Genomic DNA, 21625 nt, shown 5'->3' with positions numbered 1-21625 from the left:
TGATTTTATCCTCGTGGTCTCTTTAAGAAATATACGTAGGAGGAAGCAATATATTGCTTGACTTCTCGGTGAAGGTATGTTCTCGAAACTTCAACAAAAGCTCATACGTAGCTGCTGAGCATCTCTCTTGCAGAGTCTTCCACTGGAGTTTATCTATCATCACCATAACAGTTTTGCAATTACTAAATGATCCTGTAACGAAGTGCGCTGCTCTTCGTTGGATCTTCTCTATCTCTTCTATCAACCCTATCTGGTACGGATCCCACACTAGTGAGCAATATTCAAGCAGTGGGCGAACAAGTGTACTGTAACCTACTTCCTTTGTTTTTGGATTGCATTTCCTTAGGATTCCTCCAATGTATCTCAGTTTGGCATTTGCTGTACCGACGATTAATTTTATATGGTCATTCCATTTTAAAACACTCCTAATGCCTACTCCCAGATAATTTATGGAATTAACTGCTTCCAGTTGCTGACCTGCTATATTGTAGGTAAATTATAAAGGATCTTTCTTTCTGTGTATTTGCAGCACATTACACTTGTCTACAATGAGATTCAATTGCCATTCCCTGCACCACGCGTCAATTCGTTGCAGATCCTCCCGCATTTCAGTACAATTTTCCATTTTTACAACCTCTCATTATACTACAGCATCATCCACAAAAAGCCTCAATGAACTTCCAATGTTATCCACAAGGTCATTTATATATATTGTGAATATCAATGGTCCTACGGCACTCCCCTGCGGCACACCTGAAACCACTCTTACTTCAGACTCTCCATTGAGAATGACGTGCTGCATTCCAATGAAGCAACCATGACTTATGCAGTGAAACATCCTGCTTGGAGAGCTCCATCAGCCATTACATTTTTATGGGCAGAACATTGAGCTTCATACACAAGTAGTTCAGGAAGGTGCAGTGGCAGGAAATAGACAAAGAACAGCGAAGAGTGAGGATACGGATGTGTCTGTTTTATCTGCAGTACACCAAGTGAGCTTAGGAGAATTTGCTATAGATACTGGCATCAGTCTTACATCTATGTGATGTATAGTAAACAGCCACAAGTTCCCAGGTACCACCTATTGCTGACACAGGAGATGCATGGAAATGGTATCAATCGGAGAACTACTTTCTACAATTGGGCTTGGAATATTTTCATTGTGGACACCTTACAAAGTGTTATGTTCTTTGATGAATGTACAGTCATAAATTATGGTGCAGGTATCATCACAATATACCAAATTTGGCCACAGAAATTCTTAGGTGGATTTATAACAATGATTCATCAGATGAAGTGATCTGTTAATACTTTCACAGGTATTCAACAAGGTGAGATGAATCGAGCTTTTTTCATCCACAATTGAGGTGCTCTCCTGGAAAATGTCAGTCTAGACATTAGAAGCCATATGAGGATGCACCACAATGGTCACCCAGTCCATCCTGCATGTGATGTGATACAGGAACTGAACAATAGGCTTCTTGGAGACAGTTAGGTCATTGTATCCAATTTAACATCAATAATTTACTTTTTGCTGACTAATCGAAGGAATTGAGTTTATGTCACCGAACTGGGTAACCCAGCTGACATAGAAAAACACACCGAGGAAGCTTGTCCTCCTGTGGCACCAGGAAATTTACATCTCATCCATAGATAATTTAGAAGGCATATTGAGTTTTGTATTCAGGGGAAAATGGCACACGTTGAACACATCACCTAAATAAACATTCCTCCCCCAGAGCACAACTAATTATCAAATGAAACTATATGTTCCAGAATCTTTTCAAGTCTCAAACATCTGTGATGTATATCTGCGGATTTAAATCACAAATGAAAATTTGCATCAAGATCACGAATAGAACCCAGGTCTCCTGCTCACCAGGCAGATGTGCTAACCTCTACGCTACCCTGGCTCAATGGGAACTAAACTTGTGACTTACCAGACACCTTCAAAAACACTTAAACCAAAGCATCTTGACATGTTCATGCTTTTTTACTTGTTATTATTGGTACCCATGTAATGTAGCGCAGTATGTCAAGTAAAATAATATGATATGAGGTGTCATGTTATACATGACACATGCCGTCATGTCATCCAACATGAAATTGAAATTCGTCATTTTGTGCAGGATGACATAAGGTATCATTAATGTTTAGGATGCAAGTATTCCCACTCTAGGCTACTTTCTGTTATAGATGCACCCCCACTCTCTGATAATGCCTACTGCTGGTGCATTCCACATTCTAGAAGCATGGAAATTTGTGTCTATTTTTTTTTTCTTACACCCATGTGAACATGTAACAGGGGACAGATTTTGGGGAGAATTGGTCCCTTCCAGCAAAACTCCCCCACCCACCCCCACCCCCAGAAATTGAAAAAAAAAAAATTGTGCCCCCCCCCCCCCCCCCCCCCCCCCTCTAAAGGGACAAATCTGTCCCCAGAAATTTCATCCCTGCTCCCAGAAAAACTTATTTAGATATTACATTTATGTTCTTCAACCATATAATAATTCTATATTGTTTGGCTGGTGAATCTTCTGCATTTTGGGCTGAGAGTCAGGGACTTTAGCCAATAAATTTCAAGATGCAAATGTGTCAGCACCTTGCAGCTAAGAGAGGGCACTGCACTGGAGAAGTTGGGTTATCTCGTAGAAAAATTCAGTTACCTCAAGGTGTTTTGTTTTAAATGTCTTTGAAGCTACCATATAAGCCAAAAAGCTAGTTCCCTTATTTTACATCCTTAACTTTGCGCAGGGGCAATGGCCTTGCCGCAGTGGCTACACCGGTTCCCGTGAGATCACCGAAGTTAAGTGCTGTCAGGCATGATCGGCACTTGGATGGGTGACCATCCAGGCCGCCATGCGCTGTTGCCATTTTTCAGGGTGCACTGAGCCTCATGATGTCAATTGAGGAGCTACTTGACCGATTAGTAGTGGCTTCAGTCAAGAATACCATCGCAATGACCGGGAGAGCAGTGTGCTGACCCCACGCCTCTACTATCCGCATCATACACTGAGGATGACACGGCAATCAGATGGTCACTGGTCACTTTTTTTTATTTATTTATTATTTTTTATTTATTTATTTATTTATTTATTTATTTTCAGTTTGCCCAGGACATATTTGCCTTTGTTGGCAACAAATGCAGAATTTTGTTGACTCTGGCAATGACTCATCCAGTATAGGGTTTTTAGGGTCAAGGACACATGCCCTCAGGACGATTTTGGTTTAACTTTTTTTCATGTTTTTTATTGTGTATTTTTATATTTTTTTAAAGTTTTGTTTAATTTTTTAATGTTTTTTATTTTGTTTTGTTTTATAGTTACACACATTTTATTCATATACACATGAGACTGTACACGCAAACATATGAAGAAAACCATGAATACTTTATACAGTGCACAAAAAATAGCAAATGGAAATACAATACAAAACTAAATATTAAATATTGTGCTAAGTTTATGAAAATTGTGTACAGGGTTGGTGAGAAGTCCCTGTATCCCTGTAACCCCTGTTTTGCAGGTTAGTAGCTATGTCATTGCTTATAAGTTGTCGGAATTCATGTTTACATTTTTTTGCAGCTGCAGTCGAGTTTTAATTTGTAGCCATGGCAGATGTCAGCGGTCATAGTTACATTATTGAGGAGTGCTTAGTGACAAATGTGTAGGTGCACGAATGACAGCACACAGCAGACAGTGAGACAGATTATGGGAGCATCCCAGGAAAGATTTAATAAGGTCCATCACAAAAGACAATGCTTATGCATTCAAAGAGATGTGCATTTCCTTTTGACACTGTTAAAGGTTGACCAAAGAGGACGTGAGAAGCGATATGTGCAAAAGTCTCTGCTTCGATTGAATAATCTTTTATGAAGTCAACACATAAATGTGCTTTGGAACTCAGTATACCGATGACAACAATGTGAGGTAACATGAAGAAACACTTAAGATCTGATCTTTTCCACCGATGTGCATAAACGAGTTAGTGCAGTGAGTGCATTTTAGCATGATATGCTTAGTAAACTCAATTTCCTTATGCACTGAACATTGTCAAGGTTACCTTTTCTGGCAAATGTGCCATTTATCGCAGATCACATGCTAGTAATATTGTCATTTGTGCAAAGGGAATCCTCATTACAAAGTCGAGTTAGAGAGAAAACCACCATGATATGGGCAGTGATGACATGACAACATTTGTTGGAACTGTACTTTTTTTATAGGACTACTAATGTTGCAAGTTATTTACAATGTTACAACAGCATGAGGAAAGGAGTCCCAGGTTGCATACATATATTGGTTGTAGCAAGATTGAGGACTTCCTCACTATGATCTTGCAGTGTGTGAGTTCCTAAATGAACAGTTACCAGTATGGTGGATGGGTCATGGATCATAAGCAACACCAGCCCCTCTCAGATGGCCACTTTGAAGTCCTGACCTCACCACAAATGACAAAGTGTTAAGGGGAATCATTAAGGTGCATGTATCTGCATGTCATTATGCTACAAACGAAAAACTGCGCAATACTGTAGAGGATGCATATCACATTATAACACCGGACATGCTCAAAAATATGTCAAGAAAAACACTGAGGCATGTGGAAATGCTTTTACAGCATGATGAGGACCATACCAATATATTGGACATTTAATACGTAAGTAAATACTTACGCTAAAACAAATCAAATCGATTACCTTTTGATACTAGGTGGAATGTGGACTTCTCTCCCACCTCGTGTCCAAATAGTTTATATTACATAGACAAACTTGTAATATGGCCACATTAACTTACTGTATTGCAAGCAGAAAGATTCACACAACTTATAACATGGTATTGAAAAGTGTACAACTTGTTGTTATGTCTTATCTTACAATTCCTGTCATTGTTTATGTAAAGTATGCAATAGTAAAAACTGAAAATTAAGAAACTGCTGCTAGAAAAACTCTGTGAATTAATTTATCATGTGATGTTGCAACACCAAATCTGAGTCAAGTGTAAGATTGGCTGAAATAAGCAGAAGACTGTGACTCATTGTATACACAACAGAATACCATTCTATCAACTTTTCAGTTATGTACAAAAATTGATAAACTTAACCTTGTTTTATCCAAAAATGATTTTTCTACAAGATGGCATAGCAGTTTTTGAAGAAAACAAAGTAAAACATTTTCTATTGATCACAAATTAGATGATCTTTTTTTCAGACAATTATTTATACAACAATTTTCATGTTAGCTTAACATTCTCTACGGCCATTGATGAATCTTTAAATTCTCCATCTTACAGCATGTGCAGGGCTGGGCATAATTCTGTTTTGTTTTGCATGACCAAATGTTTTTTGATGATTTTCGACCACTGGTGAATAAAGTCTTTAATTTATAAACAATGAAACACTAATCAGTTGTAATAACCAGCTGTTTTTAAATTGTATTCAAATGCAGCCCATAAAATCAATGCGTGATTTTATGCATGTAAAGCCTGAACAGTGAAATAGTTTTGCAAATGCTTCTTCTAATTCCCATAAGAATATATTTTTTTTATTAGCATCTGCATCACTTGAAACCACCTCAGCATATGTGATTTGCCTGAAGCCAGATTTTACTTGCATTTTATGTATAACTTTAGACTGATATATCGTGGCAATGGATAATTTTTTGACAAAACAACAGGACTTTCTTACAAAATTTGAACTGATTTGCACAAGTTTGAAACACTGAAGTGGCACGCATAAAAAATCTCGCAGTAAATGTGCTTTTTGCATGTAAAATTTGGATGAAGCTAGATCTATGAAAGTGAGTTTTCAATTTTATTGTAAGAATGCATTTTTTATTTACCTAATTTACTTTAAACTGTTTCTGCACATTCAGTTCATTAAGAACAAATTTTACACTCTGCATTTGGCTGTACTTTAAAGTATTGTATCTTGACAATGGATGAAGAGTATTGGCTAAAAAAAAATTGTTTTGACTTTATGCATTTATTTACCTTTTTGCAAAGTGTGAAGCAATTTGCACAAGTTTAAAGTATATAAGTAGCGAGCTTCAAAAGCCTCCAAGAAAAACATATTTTGTGCATGTAAAATCCAGACATATCAAGATTTTTTGAAATGGTTGAAACTTATCTTAGAACAAGATCTGATACACAAGTGGACCAAATTTGAACCATCAGTCTCGCTCCAGCCCGAAGTTATTTAAGGGTGACTTTTTTTGGAAGTAAAATCTGAATGAGGGTGACTATTTTTGCACATTAAATCCAAACTGTACACATACAAATGGTGCATTAGCTGAGCATTAATTGTAGCCTGTGGAATTAATCGATTCACACAATTTTCCTGGATACCAGCTCTGGTTCGTCATTTGAACCTTGCATAATATACTGTAACATAGCTACACTAAGACATGTGTTCAATTGGCTAAAATAGGAAATGAGCACCAAGACCCTTCCCAAGTCACAGTTCTGTGCGCAGCCTTTTCATGTGTATTTGTTACAGTGCTCCTGTACTGTATCGATCTCTCGTATCATATCCTGTTGTGCTCCTAATCTTCAAGCTTTACTTAGTAACTAGCCACAGAAAAGTAACACTTATTACAAAATATCATCTTCAACTGGAAAAGCTAAACAACTTTTCCAACCAGGTCTTATATTACCTTTGTCGTATCCTGAGGAACACACACTGCAAAATCCATCGTGCATCTCTCATAGTGGTATCTCACCATCTGTACAATCTACAGATTTGCTGGCCCATTTTTGTGTCTTTCCTACTTCTAACAGAATTTAACATGTCATTTCCACATGAAAATTCCATATGCAAAAAAATCTACTCCGAATTGTTATTAACACCTCTCAGTTCAGGATCACCTTTGAAAGCAGCTATGCAATATACCTCTATGTGGTTCACCCTATGCATGAGTTCTTATGTGGACAGGGCCATCAGCTAATGGAGTGTTAGTATGAGCAATGCAAAATTGTGGCTACCAGGTCAGATTTGATCATCATGCACCAAAGTTCACATCATAACATGCTCCATGAGGACTGTTTGACCCTCCTTCCACCCTTAACATAATTCTATGAACCATCATCCAAGCAGCTTCTCCAAAGGTCTATTCATATCACAGTTCACTGTTCCTATTGCCACATTTATTTAATTTATTTATTTATTGCATATTCCATAGACCCATATGGGAACATATCCCTGGATATAGAACGAGTCAGTGTTTTTTACAGATTATTGTTTTCTGCACAGATACATTGATCTTACCATTAGATTAAAGAAACTGTGAAATTTAGCATATATCCTTACATATTAGTTAAGATACAGGACATCTGAAAGAATATACAGTCATACATAAATTTGGGTATTGCTCTTAAGTTATACAGGTGTCATATACAGACATACATAAATTTGGGTATTGTATTAAGTTAACTGTACTTATTCAATTGTAGAGATTCTATGCATTTTTGCTAAGAAATTCATCAATACTGTAATAAGATTCATCTAAAAGGAACTGCTTCAGATTTTCTTTAAACTTTGGCATGTTTCCAACCAGTTCTTCAATGTGCAGTGGGAGGGCATTAAAAATCTTGGTGCCACTGTATAAAACCCCCTTCTGGACCATGATTTTCGTCTTTAGCTCATAATGGATATCCAGTTTCCTTCGTGTGTTATAACTGTGGTATGAGCTATTATTGATTTTGAATAAGTTGCTATTTGTTGAAACAAAGCACATCAGGGAAAAAATATATTGGGCAGATGTTGTAAGGATTTGTAGAGCTCTAAACAGATCCCTGCACGAGTGCCTAGGATGTACTCCACACATAATTCTTATTGCTCGCTTGCTAGGCCATAAGGTGGTGAAAATATCCAAAATATGCAGTTTTTATTGTGCTCATTTCCCTAGTGTCTGAAATTATTCTTAAGGCAAACGTTGCTGAGCTTAGCCTTTTGCACAGATCTTGAATATGGTGGTGCCATTTCATTTTGCTATCTATATGCAGACCCAAGAATTTGGAGGACTCAACCTTCAAAATCTCGTGCTCACCCATTTTTAGGTTCATTTCATTAGTAACATTTGTGCTAGAAGAGAAATAAATGTAATTTGTCTTTTTTAGGTTGACTGTAAGGCCATTGGTTTCAAACCAGTTTGTCAAATCTGCAAAAGCTTTATTTGCAGCCTCATTTGACACATTCCCTGAGAGATTATTAACTGATAAAGTGATACTGTCAGCAAACATGAGTATTTTCCCATATTCTGTACATAGTGCTAAGTCATTTATAAATATTACAAAGAGCAGTGGGACCAATACTGAGCCTTGAGGTACTCCTGCAGTAATGGAGCCCCATTCTGAAGACACCTGACGACCATGCAGTCCTTCCACGATTACTTTCTGCTTTCTACCACACACATAGGATTCAAGCCACATGCCTACGGTTCCACACATTCCTAGGGTCTTGGTTTTACTCAAGAGAATATGGTGACTTACACTGTCAAAAGCTTTTGACAGGTCACAAAATGCAACATGAAGCTCTCTTTGCTTTCATTCAGCTGAGCCTTCTCTGTATCTACATCCCAACCCTTCGCACCTTCTCAAAGGCAACCAATCACCCCCTGACAAACCATGTTTCTAGAGACCTCAATTGTGTGTGTGTGTGTGTGTGTGTGTGTGTGTGTGTGTGTGTTAGGGAGGGAGAGAGAGAGAGAGTGAGTGACTGAATCATGCTTGAAAGCTTAACTATTGTGTGCAATTTCTGAAGGTCATTCAGCTTCACCACCTAGTCTGGGTATTGATAGAGAGAACTTGTTAGAGACACTCGAGCTCCGGGTGACAGCAGTTGCTCATACCCAAGGGGGACACAAAGCCATGGCAAGCACGTGAGATGGCATCACACTCTGAGTGCTTACTAATATACCACATGCAAGCAATTGCAGCCAGTCTCTCACTTGTAACTAAAGCCTTTGTGTGTGCCATTGGATAGCACAGTATTCTAACCTTGTCTGATTAACTTTTGGGAATCGGACTTTCCCCTGGATTGTGGTATATGCATAGCTGACTCAGCTATGCTCTGGACTTGTGTTGGTTATAAGTAAACTCATGATTGCCACTGTCAGCCAACACTGGAACTGCCTGTTTCATTCCACTAGTCTCCTCATTACCACCAGCACGATTAATCACAAACTGTGTTTCTACCTGTGCAGAGTAGGATAGAAAAATTTCCTTTTTAGATACCTATCCCCTGCTCAGTGTCCTTCTTTCAGCTGAATTACTGTCTTCTTCTCTTCTGCTATTTGTATTAGAGATTGAAAGAGTGAAACTGCTACAAAGTTTGTGTTCGAGTATAATGACTTTTCTGGAGACTAGAAATCTACTCTGTAGGAATCAGCATGGGTTTCGAAAAAGACGGTCATGTGAAACCCAGCTCGCGCTATTCGTCCACGAGACTCAGAGGGCCATAGACACGGGTTCACAGGTAGATGCCGTGTTTCTTGACTTCCGCAAGGCGTTCGATACAGTTCCCCACAGTCGTTTAATGAACAAAGTAAGAGCATATGGACTATCAGACCAATTGTGTAATTGGATTGAGGAGTTCCTAGATAACAGGACGCAGCATGTTATTCTCAATGGAGAGAAGTCTTCCGAAGTAAGATTGATTTCAGGTGTGCCGCAGGGGAGTGTCATAGGACCGTTGCTATTCACAATATACATAAATGACCTGGTGGATGACATCGGAAGTTCACTGAGGCTTTTTGCAGATGATGCTGTGGTGTACCGAGAGGTTGTAACAATGGAAAATTGTACTGAAATGCAGGAGGATCTGCAGCGAATTGACGCATGGTGCAAGGAATGGCAATTGAATCTCAATGTAGACAAGTGTAATGTGCTGCGAATACACAGAAAGATAGATCCTTTATCATTTAGCTACAAAATAGCAGGTCAGCAACTGGAAGCAGTTAATACCATAAATTATCTGGGAGTACGCATTAGGAGTGATTTAAAATGGAATGATCATATAATGTTGATCGTCGGTAAAGCAGATGCCAGACTGAGATTCATTGAAAGAATCCTAAGGAAATGCAATCCGAAAACAAAGGAAGTAGGTTACAGTACGCTTGTTCGCCCACTGCTTGAATATTGCTTAGCAGTGTGGGATCCGTACCAGATAGGGTTGATAGAAGAGATAGAGAAGATCCAACGGAGAGCAGCGCGCTTTGTTAGAGGATCATTTAGTAATCGCGAAAGCGTTACGGAGATGATAGATAAACTCCAGTGGAAGACTCTGCAGGAGAGACGCTCAGTAGCTCGGTACGGGCTTTTATTGAAGTTTAGAGAACATACCTTCACCGAAGAGTCAAGCAATATATTGCTCCCTCCTACGTATATCTCGCGAAGAGACCATGAGGATAAAATCAGAGAGATTAGAGCCCACACAGAGGCATACCGACAATCCTTCTTTCCACGAACAATACGAGACTGGAATAGAAGGGAGAACCGATAGAGGTACGGAAGGTACCCTCCGCTACACACCGTCAGGTGGCTTGCGGAGTATGGATGTAGATGTAGATGTAGATGAAGTTTGTCAATGGTCCAATACTGATCTTCATCTGTATTTGCCATTAACCATACATACAATGGAATAGGCTTCACTACATTAGGTATTTTACCTTTGATATTCTGTTGTGTGTGTGAGGGAGGAAGGGAGAGAGAGAGGGAGGGAGAGAGAGAGAGAGAGAGAGTGAGAGTGTGTGACTGACTGAATCATGCTTGAAAGCTTAACTATTGTGTGCAATTTCTGAAGGTCATTCAGCTTTCCCAAGGGCATGCAGCTTTACTGTATGGATAAATGATGATGGCATCCTCTTGGGTAGAATATTCTGAAGGTAAAATAGTCCCCCATTCGGGTCTCCGGGTGGGGACTACTCAGGAAGACGTCATTATGAGGAGAAAGAAAACTGGCGTTCTACGGATCGGAGCGTGGAATGTCAGATCCCTTAATTGGGCAGGTAAATTAGAAAATTTAAAAAGTGAAATGGATAGGTTAAAGTTAGATATAGTGGGAATTAGCGAAGTTCGGTGGAAGGAAGAACAAGACTTTTGGTCAGGTGAATACAGGGTTATAAATACAAAATCAAATAGGGGCAATGCAGGAGTAGGTTTAATAATGAATAAAAAAATAGGAGTGCAGGTAAGCTGCTACAAACAACATAGTGAACGCATTATTGTGGCCAAGATAGATACGAAGCCCACACCTACCACAGTAGTACAAGTTTATATGCCAACTAGCTCCGCAGATGACGAAGAGATTGATTAAATGTATGATGAGATAAAAGAAATTATTCAGATAGTGAAGGGAGACAAAAATTTAATAGTCATGGGTGACTGGAATTCGATAATAGGAAAAGTAAGAGAAGGAAACGTATTAGGTGAATAGGGATTGGGGCTAAGAAATGAAAGAGGAAGCCGCCTGGTAGAATTTTGCACATAGCACAACTTAATGATAACTAACACTTGGTTCAAGAATCATAAAAGGAGGTTGTATACATTGAAGAAGCCTGGATATACTGACAGATTTCAGATAGATTATATAATGGTAAGACAGAGATTTAGGAACCAGGTTTTAAATTGTAAGACATTTCCAGGGGCAGATGTGGACTCTAACCACAATCTATTGGTTATGAACTGTAGATTAAAACTGAAGAAACTGCAAAAAGGTGGGAATTTAAGAAGATGGTACCTGGATAAACTGACTAAGCCAAAGGTTGTAGAGAGTTTCAGGAAGAGCATAAAGGAACAATTAACAAGAATGGGGTAAAGAAATACAGTAGAAGAAGAATGGATAGCTTTGTGGGATGAAGTGGTGAAGGCAGCAAATGATCAAGAAGGTAAAAATACGAGGGCTAGTAGAAATCCTTGGCTGACAGAAGAAATACTGAATTTAATTGATGAAAGGAGAAAATATAAAAATGCCATAAATGAAGCAGGCAAAAAGGAATACAAACGTCTCAAAAATGAGATTGACAGGAAGTGCAAAATGAGTAAGCAGGCATGGCTAGAGGACAAATGTAAGGATCTAGAGGCTTACCTCACTAGGGGTAAGATAGATACTGCCTACAGGAAAATTAATGAGACCTTTCGAGAAAAGAGAACCGCTTGTATGAATATCAAGGGCTCAGATGGAAACACAGTTGTAAGCAAAGAAGGGAAAGCAGAAAGGTGGAAGGAGTATATGCACGGTCTATACAAGGGTGATGTAGTTGAGAACAATATTATGGAAATGGAAGAGGATGTAGATGAAGATGAAATGGGAGATACGACATTGCGTGAAGAGGCTGACAGAGCACTTAAAGACCTGAGTCGAAACAAGGTCCCAGGAGTAGACAACATTCCATTAGAACTACTGATAGCCTTGGGAGAGCCAGTCCTGACAAAACTCTACCATCTGGTGAGCAAGATGTATGAGACAGGGGAAATACCCTCAGACTTCAAGAAGAATATAATAATTCCAATCCCAAAGAAAGCAGGCGTTGGCAGATGTGAAAATTACCGAACTATCAGTTTAATAAGTCATGGCTGCAAAATACTAACGCGAATTCTTTACAGACAAATGGAAAAACTGGTAGAAGCTGACCTCAGGGAAGATCAGTTTGGATTCCATAGAAATATTGGAACATGTGAGGCAATACTGACCCTACGACTTATCTTAGAAGCTAGATTAAGAAAAGGCAAACCTACATTTCTAGCATTTGTAGACTTGGAGCAAGCTTTTGACAATGTTGAATGGAATAATTTCTTTCAAATTCTGAAGGTGGCAGGGGTAAAATACAGGGAGTGAAAGGCTATTTACAATTTGTACAGAAACCAGATGGCAGTTATAAGAGTCGAGGGACATGAAAGGGAAGCAGTGGTTGGGAAGGGAGTGAGACAGGGTTGTAGCCTCTCCCCAATGTGATATTGAATCTGTATATTGAGCAAGCAGTAGAGCAAACAAAAGAAAAATTCGGAGTAGGTATTAAAATCCATGGAGAAGAAATAAAAACTTTCAGGTTCACCGATGACATTGTAATTCTGTCAGAGACGGCAAAGGACTTGGAAGAGCAGTTGAACGGAATGGACAGTGTCTTGAAAGGAGGATATAAGATGAACATCAACAAAAGCAAAATGAGGATAATGGAATGTAGTCAAATTAAGTCGGGCGATGCTGAGGGAATTAGATTAGGAAATGAGACACTTAAAGTAGTAAATGAGTTTTGCTATTTGGGGAGCAAAATAACTGATGATGGTCGAAGTAGAGAGGATATAAAATGTAGACTGGCAATAGCAAGGAAAGCGTTTCTGAAGAAGAGAAATTTGTTAACATAGAGTATAGATTTAAATGTCAAGAAGTCGTTTCTGAAAGTATTTGTATGGAGTGTAGCCATGTATGGAAGTGGTGAAACATGGACGATAAATAGTTTGGACAAGAAGAGAATAGAAGCCTTTGAAATGTGGTGCTACAGATGAATGCTGAAGATTAGATGGGTATATCACGTAAATAATGAGAAAGTATTGAATATGATTGGGGAGAAGAGGAGTTTGTGGCACAACTTGACAAGAAGAGGGGATCGGTTGGTAGGACATGTTCTGAGGCTTCAAGGGATCACCAATTTAGTATTGGAGGGTAGTGTGGAGGGTAAAAATCGTAGAGGGGGACCAAGAAATGAATACACTAAACAGATTGAGAAGGATGTAGGCTGCAGTACATATTGGGTGATGAAGAAGCTTGCACAGGATAGAGTAGCATGGAGAGCTGCATCAAACTAGTCTCAGGACTGAAGACCACAACAACAACATTCTGTTGTATATATGACTGATGTTTCTTCCCTGGTTAACTTGGAGTTAACCTACAACCTTAAGCTTCTTATTTTCTATGTTGTTAGGTAGCCCGAACCGAAGATGACAGATCTTGACTGGATTACAGAGCATCTAGTGATTCCAGTGACATTTGTGATGGCTGGTAACCATTGTTGTGTCATCTGAATAACAGACTGTAGAATGGGGAACATGTGGCAGATAATTTTTCTTATTTTTTAAAATCATGATTATATGGTTCACAGTGTCAAGAACTGCTGAACTTATATTTTTACGTGTATGTAATCAAAGTGATTCTTCGAGAGGGGGTTATTATTTTCTTCAAAATAATCACTTAGTTCGTTGGATACAAAAGTTCGAAATATTTTGGAAATTATTAGAAATGTTGAGACCATTCACTAATTTTGGGTGAGATTTTTATTTCATTTTTTTAAATTAAAAAGGTGTAGCTTTGGAAATTTTTAGTATTTCATGTAAAATTCCAAACTCTACACATTTGGTAAAATGAATGCTAAAGGTTGACAGTACAGCTGAAAAGTCTCCTTGGTGACCTTGTTTTAGATAGCTGGTAATCGTCCATAGTTGTAGAGTTGGATAATTTTTTTACTATTCTGATGACACCGGTGGATTTGATAGCTTTCCACTGAAAAGACTGTTTCACTGGCAGTGGCTTGTCAAGTAGTTCACTTGCAATAGGGCCACTAAGTTGACTCTGTTTCCAATTTGTTTTACTGAGCGGAATGAAGAAATCTTTCAGTTGATGTGGTTCAAGTGACACCCCCTATGATTGGCCAGGAGTATGTTGTCCTGTGACAGTCTGGCATAACACTTTGCAAATGAAGCATTGGACTTGCCAGTGCCTTTAAAGATCTGTAATGGTGGACAGGCTGTATGACACAACAGTAGGTGTCAGTCTGATTAACAGCAAAACTTTCAGCAATAATCTCTCGAAGACTCCCATTATATGACTCAAAGCAAATGAAAATGATCTACAGCTGTGAAAAATGGACTATAATTTAAAAAAAAACTCTTTTTAATGAAGTTTCTGATCATGACAGCCCTGATTCAAATTTTCTTGTTCTGCTTGCCATTTAAAATTCGAGAAAAACAGAAGTTATCAACAATATCCACCATAGTCTTTCTCAAGAGCAACCAACTGTCATAATTAGTGACAAAAGAAAAAGCAACACTTGTCTCTAGCTGACTGATATGTGGTGCATAGAAACACTCAATTGAACATGGTATTTAAACTAACTTTCAAGCTTTTGTTCTTTCCTTAGTAAAAGCACACGCAACCACAGAGACACCCAAATGTTCACACTGGCAACAGTTGCAAGACTGACTATTGATTATGGACAGCAGTTTCCTAGATAGATAGATGTGGGTGGGGGGGGGGGTGGGGGGGGGGGGAAGGGTGCACAAAATGAAGAGGGGGCAGGGGGATGGCGTGAGGCAGGTCTTTTGACAGATGAATTGCTTTCGTTGAACAATAAGACAAAAGTTCAGACGATAAATCACATTATAGTTAAAGGGAGAGACAAATGGTGGGGTAAGGAAAAGGAGTAAAGGAGATGAGGGTGGAGTTGAGAGGGAAGGCAAGGAGGCTGCTGCTGCTGGTGATGTTGGTCTCTCTCTCTCTCTCTCTCTCTCTCTCTCTCTATGTGTGTGTGTGTGTGTGTGTGTGTGTGTGTGTGTGTGTGTGTGTGTGTGTGTGTGTGTGTCACTGTTACCTTGTAAATACTATCTGGTCACCATCCTGGGAGTTAATTACGTTCACAGTCCTGCTAAGCAGTGCCACTGTTCCATGCCTTTCGACTACTTCACCTCATTATTGAGCGAGTGCTGGAAGAGAGCATCAGAGGGTCTGTATTACTCAGTGGTTTTATGTCAACTCTTGTGTATTGTGTGCACAATGTTTTTCGTTGTCAACTTCAGTTACACTAATGGGTGCATAGATTTGTCGTATTTCATAGCTCATGATGGATTACAACATGTATGTGTACTGAATAAAATCTCAATTTTCAAGCTGCATAAATCCAAATAAAATTCTTGAGTTTTTGATGATCACCTCCACCACTGACATCAGGAGTAAATCCACTTACTGACAGGCCTGGCAAGGTTTTCCACTTACATAGGCATGACTGTAGCCAGCGTCACCAATCAGAGAGGGCTGAATGTCACTTGCATGGAAGGTGAGTTTAGCAGCTCCAGCACACCATGGGACGGAGTGACATCAGGTGGCACAAGAAACTGGCATTATGTTGTAAACTGCTGCTCCTGCCTCCTTATACGCATCAAGCATCCAACTACACCCACACCCTACTAAGTTTATACTTCTGGTCTCTGTTAAAATTGTCGCTGTTCATTCTAATCTCAGCCACCTCCTTTGTAATCGAATCCTAGTATGTTAACATGTGAAGCAAGAATCTCATGTTTTCAAATTGTATTTTGTGTTTATTTTCCAGGCAATGCTCAGCTATGGCTAACTTGTCAATTTCCATTTATTTAGTATGTCTCTTGTGCTCAGTACGACACTCTGCGACTGTGGAAATTGTTTGACACATACAGGTGCTGATGCATTTGCGAAGGACACTGTACAAACCAGGCACATAGCGAGCTGTGCCATCTATTCTCATACCTTGGTGGAAGGCCAGTATCTTGGTCTCAGTGCATTACATTGCAGCAAATGTCCTAAATTGCTGCTCGTGATCCCAAAGTATGGCAAGAAATCAACTGGCTTGGGCTTTTCTGCTCATTCACAAGGCATCCTTCTTTGGCGGCACATGAAAGCATTTGCAATGTCTGTCTTGCTATAACCACTCTCTCTGAACATGTGTCTCCAATGCTTCAATTCAGACTGTAGGGTGTCATCATCTGAACTACATTTTGCTTCCTGTACCAAAGTGTGCCGCACTGCTTTCTTGTGTACAGGGCAATGATGAGCATCAATGAGACTACTTATTTTCGTAGTACATAAGTATGAGTAGTACAGCTATGAAAATCAAGAAATACCACACTTTGTCATTCCAAATACATAGCAAAAGAACATGGCGTGTGGTCAATTTGCTATCTATATTCATATTAGTACTCCTTTGTTGTTTTTGTAAATGGTGGCTTGGTACATACACTACAGTTTGTAGAAGTTGCAACAGCAAGAAGGAAATGCATGAATTCAATTAATTTAATACCACCGGTTTGGTATGTGATAAGTAATAAATGATTACCTTTTTAAATCTGTACATGTCCATTGACCCCTACTAATCAGTATGATGCGTGGCCACCATGTGCTGCAATTAGAGCTTCTGTATGCTGTGGCATTCGATCAAAAAGGTTCTGAACACATTCCTGAGGGATTTCCCTCCTGCAGTTTATATCGGAGCCCACAAATCCGTGACACCAGTTACTGGAGGACCATGATGCACCAGGTGCTGACCAACCATATCCCAGACATATTTAATGGGCAACATGTCTGGCGAACTTGCAGGCCAGGGAAGCGAGGTACTTGTTGCCATCGAAGAAGGCCTGTACGTTCCTCACAATATGTGGCCAGGCATTGTCCTGTTGAAATGTGGTCTGTGGAGATGCCTGAAGCAGAGGGATTACCTCAGGCTCCACAGCCTCCGTTAGGTACTGGTTGCTGTTCAAAGTGCCTGCAGTATGTATGAGGTGAGATCAGTTGTTGTAACCAATGGCACCCCAAACCATCACACCTGGTGTTTGTCCACTATGCCGTTCCACGATGCAGCCCTCCAGGTTGTGCTCACCACAGTACCGCCAGACACGTATGTGGCCATCACTGCAGGACATGTTGAAGCAGGACTCATCCAAAAAGATTACATGTTCCCACTTAGCACCCCAGTGATGGTGTTCACATGGCCATTCCAGTCGGACGAGCTTGTGGTTTCTGGACAGTGTTAGCCAACATAATGGCATGCACGTAACCAGCCCAACCTGCAGCAGATGGCAACAAACCATTGATGCAAACAAGTTCACACCTGTTGCAGTGCTCCAGCAATGAGTCAACACAGTGGATGATGCTATATGGTCCGTAATGGCCATGTGGACTAGATGACTGTTATCCTGTGCTGTGGTCATGTACCACGGTCCAGTTTCTGCTCGTCACTGCGTACGAACTTCCTCTATCTACTACTTCCACACATGCATCACTATCTTAGCAACATGCCCTGTCCAAGCCGAAATGTCACAGTATGACAACCCCATTTCCCGGAGACCAATCACTCTGCTCCGTTTGAACTTGCTCACATGTCCATATGGCTCCCTTTGATGTTGACAAGGCATACTGGCACTCACTGTATTGTTTACACCTTTTGTGACAACTCTGCACTGCACTGACTACGCTATGTGCAACACCAACCCTGTCGGACCAACACTAGAGGGCTCTGCTTGGCCTACATGTACCCCATCTTGCTGCAAAACATATCACATATTGCTTGCACACCTGTCCCCACTTCCACCAAGTGTGTTGCTATTTTGGTAATTCCTTCTCGGGGTTGCACTTTTGACAAAAGGCAGTGTAGTTTGCACATATAGTATAGGCCAAGTTGGATTTGAAACAGTAAATACAATTACACATAGTATGAGTTCAAAATAATAATCTAATACATGTTACGTATTGGTAACTTAATTATAAAAACAAATAAGATGACTTAATACAATAATTGTGGTTAAGACTCTTCAATCAGTTACACTAATTTTTATGGTGTCCCAGAAATTCAGAAACAGAGGAGAAACACTGGTTAAGGAAGTTTCATATTAAACTTTTATAAATTTGAAAAGAGTTTGCTAAATGATGGCATGTGGTTATACAGCATAATAATAGTATGATATACTCCTTCTTTACTTATTGTATTGACAGGTAGTTTATGCTTCTACCTAGTCTCATAAGACTGAACATCACAGTTGTGCTTGAGGACTAGTGCTTCATAGATTTGTAAACAAGGGAGGGGCAGTATATGAAGATTTTTAAATATTGGTCCACAGCAGTCCATGTATTTAGCAATGCAAAAGATAGTTCTATACATTAGTATTGATTGGATACTGCTGTGGTACATTGTAACCACTGAAACATGGCTTGTATTTTGTGCGATGGCTGTCACAGCATGTGTGTGTACTTAACTTTATATTTGTGTTACTGAGGTGATCTCTTATTTCAGGTTTTCCTCAATATGTGTACCAAAATATCTTGTCTTACATACTGACGAGAAAGTTTTTCCATCAATGCTAAAAATCAGTGTTGGAGGGTGGAATTTCTTTTTGATTTGGCTCTTCAGCTGTTGAGAGTTGTATTTCTCTTTCTCTGGATAAGCCGACAATTGTGTCTAGATTACAGAATTATATACTTTTGTGGACATATGTGCAGCAACCACCATGCCTGAGTATTTCTCTGAAAAATATGCTCCATAATTTGAACTGGAGAAGGCGTATGAGTTCTAAGATGCCTTTAATCAGTCACTGTTCAAATCAATTAACAAGACATCTGTTTCATTCAGTATGCTGGAGAAACACTGGCCATTGTGGTAGAGTCACATAAGGGATTAATTGTTTTTTGTTTGACCACTTACCTTATTTTTTATCTAATGTTGTTAAATGTTGTCAAATAAGAGTAATGCAGGAGTAGGTATAATAATGAATAGGAAAATAGGAATGTGGGTAAGCTACTACAAACAACATAGTGAACACATTATTGTGGCCAAGATAGACACGAAGCCCACGCGTACCACAGTAGTACAAGTTTATAAGCCAACTAGCTCTGCAGATGACGAAGAAATTGAAGAAATTTGTGATGAAATATAAGAAATTATTCAGATAGCTAAGGGAGATGAAAATTTAATAGTAATGAGTGACTGGAATTCGATAGTAGGAAAATGGAGTTAAGGAAACATAGTAGGTCAATATGGATTGGGGGTACGAAATGAAAGAGGAAGCGACCTGGTAGAATTTTACACAGAGCACAACTTAATTATAGCTAACACTTGGTTCAAAAATCATATAAGAAGGTTGTATGCATGGAAGAAGCCTGGAGATACTGACAGGTTTCAGATAGATTATATAATTAGGAACCAGGTTTTAAATTGCAAGACATTTCCAGGGGCAGATGTGGACTCTGACCATAATCAATTGGTCATGAACTGTAGATTAAAACTGCAAAAAGGTGGGAATTTAAGGAGATGGGACCTGGATCAACTGACTAAGCCAGAGGTTGTTCAGAGTTTCAGGGAGAGCATTAGGGAACGATTGACAGGAATGGTGGAAAGAAATACAGTAGAAGAAGAATTGGTAGCTTTGAGGAATGAAATAGTGAAGGCAGCAGAGGATCGAGTAGGTAAAAAGATGAGGGCTAGTAGAAATCCTTGGGTAACAGAAGAAATATTGAATTTAATTGATGAAAGGAGAAAATATAAAAATGCAGTAAATGAAGCAGGCAAAAAGGAATACAAACATCTCAAAAATGAGATCGACAGGAAGTGCAAAATGGCTAAGCAGGGATGGCTAGAGGACAAATGTAAGGATGTAGAGGCTTATTTCACTAGGGGTAACATAGATACTGCCTATACAGGAAAATTAAAGAGACCTTTGGAGAAAAGAGAGTCACTTGTATGAGTATCAAGAGCTCAGATGGAAACCTGTTCTAAGCAAAGAAGGGAAAGCAGAAAGGTGGAAGGAGAATATAGATGTAGTTGAGAACAATATTATGGAAATGGAAGAGGATGTAGATGAAGATGAAATGGGAGATACGATGCTGCATGAAGAGTCTGACAGAGCACTTAAAGACCCGAGTCGAAACAAGGTCCCAGGAGTAGACAACATCCCATTAGAACTACTGACAGCTTTGGGAGAGCCAGTCCTGACAAAACTCTACCATGTGGTGAGCAATAAGTATGAGACAGGTGAAATACCCTCAGACTTCAAGAAGAATATAATAATTCCAATCCCAAAGAAACCAGGTGTTGACAGATGTGAAAATTACTGAACTATCAGTTTAATAAGTCACATCTGCAAAATACTAAAATGAATTCTTTACAGACAAATGGAAAAACTAGTGGAAGCCGACCTCGAGGAAGATTAGTTTGGATTCTGTAGAAATGTTGGAACATGTGAGGCAATACTGACCCTTAGAAGATCGATTAAGGAAAGGCAACCCTACGTTTCTAGCATTTGTAGACTTGGAGAAAGCTTTTGACAATGTTGACTGGAATAATTTCTTTTAAATTCCGAAGGTGGCAGGAGTAAAATACAGGGAGCGAAAGGCTATTTACAATTTGTACAGAAACCAGATGGCAGTTATAAGAGTCGAGGGACATGAAAGGGAAGCAGTGGTTGGGGAAGGGAGTGAGACAGGGTTGTAGCCTCTCCCCGATGCTATTCAATCTGTAAATTGAGCAAGCAGTAAAGCAAACAAAGGAAAAATTTGGAGTAGGTATTAAAATCCATGGAGAAGAAATAAAAACTTTAAGAAACTTCCTGGCAGATTAAAACTGTGTGTCCGACCGAGACTCGAACTCGGGACCTTTGCCTTTCGCGGGCAAGTGCTCTACCATCTGAGCCACCGAAGCACGACTCACGGCCGGTACTCACAGCTTTACTTCTGCCAGTATCTCGTCTCTAAAAACTTTAAGGTTCACCAATGACATTGTAATTCTGTCAGAGACAGCAAAGGACTTGGAAGAGCAGTTGAACAGAATGGATAGTGTCTTGAAAGGAGGATATAAGATGAACATCAACAAAAGCAAAACAAGGATAATGGAATGCAGTCGAATTAAGTCTGG

At 39.5% G+C, this 21625-nt stretch overlaps 1 protein-coding gene across 1 annotated transcript in view; it reads left to right on the top strand.

Annotated features, from left to right (window-relative positions):
• The window catches only part of LOC126163202 (dynein axonemal heavy chain 3), a 1221238-nt gene that overhangs the window by 671166 nt on the left and 528447 nt on the right, over nt 1-21625 (top strand). The window lies entirely within an intron of this gene.

Source organism: Schistocerca cancellata, chromosome 2 (genome assembly GCF_023864275.1).
Source record: "Schistocerca cancellata isolate TAMUIC-IGC-003103 chromosome 2, iqSchCanc2.1, whole genome shotgun sequence".
Lineage (NCBI taxonomy): Eukaryota > Metazoa > Arthropoda > Insecta > Orthoptera > Acrididae > Schistocerca > Schistocerca cancellata.
The sequence above is the reverse complement of the archived record's forward strand: the minus strand, read 5'-3'. Positions and strand labels throughout refer to the sequence as shown.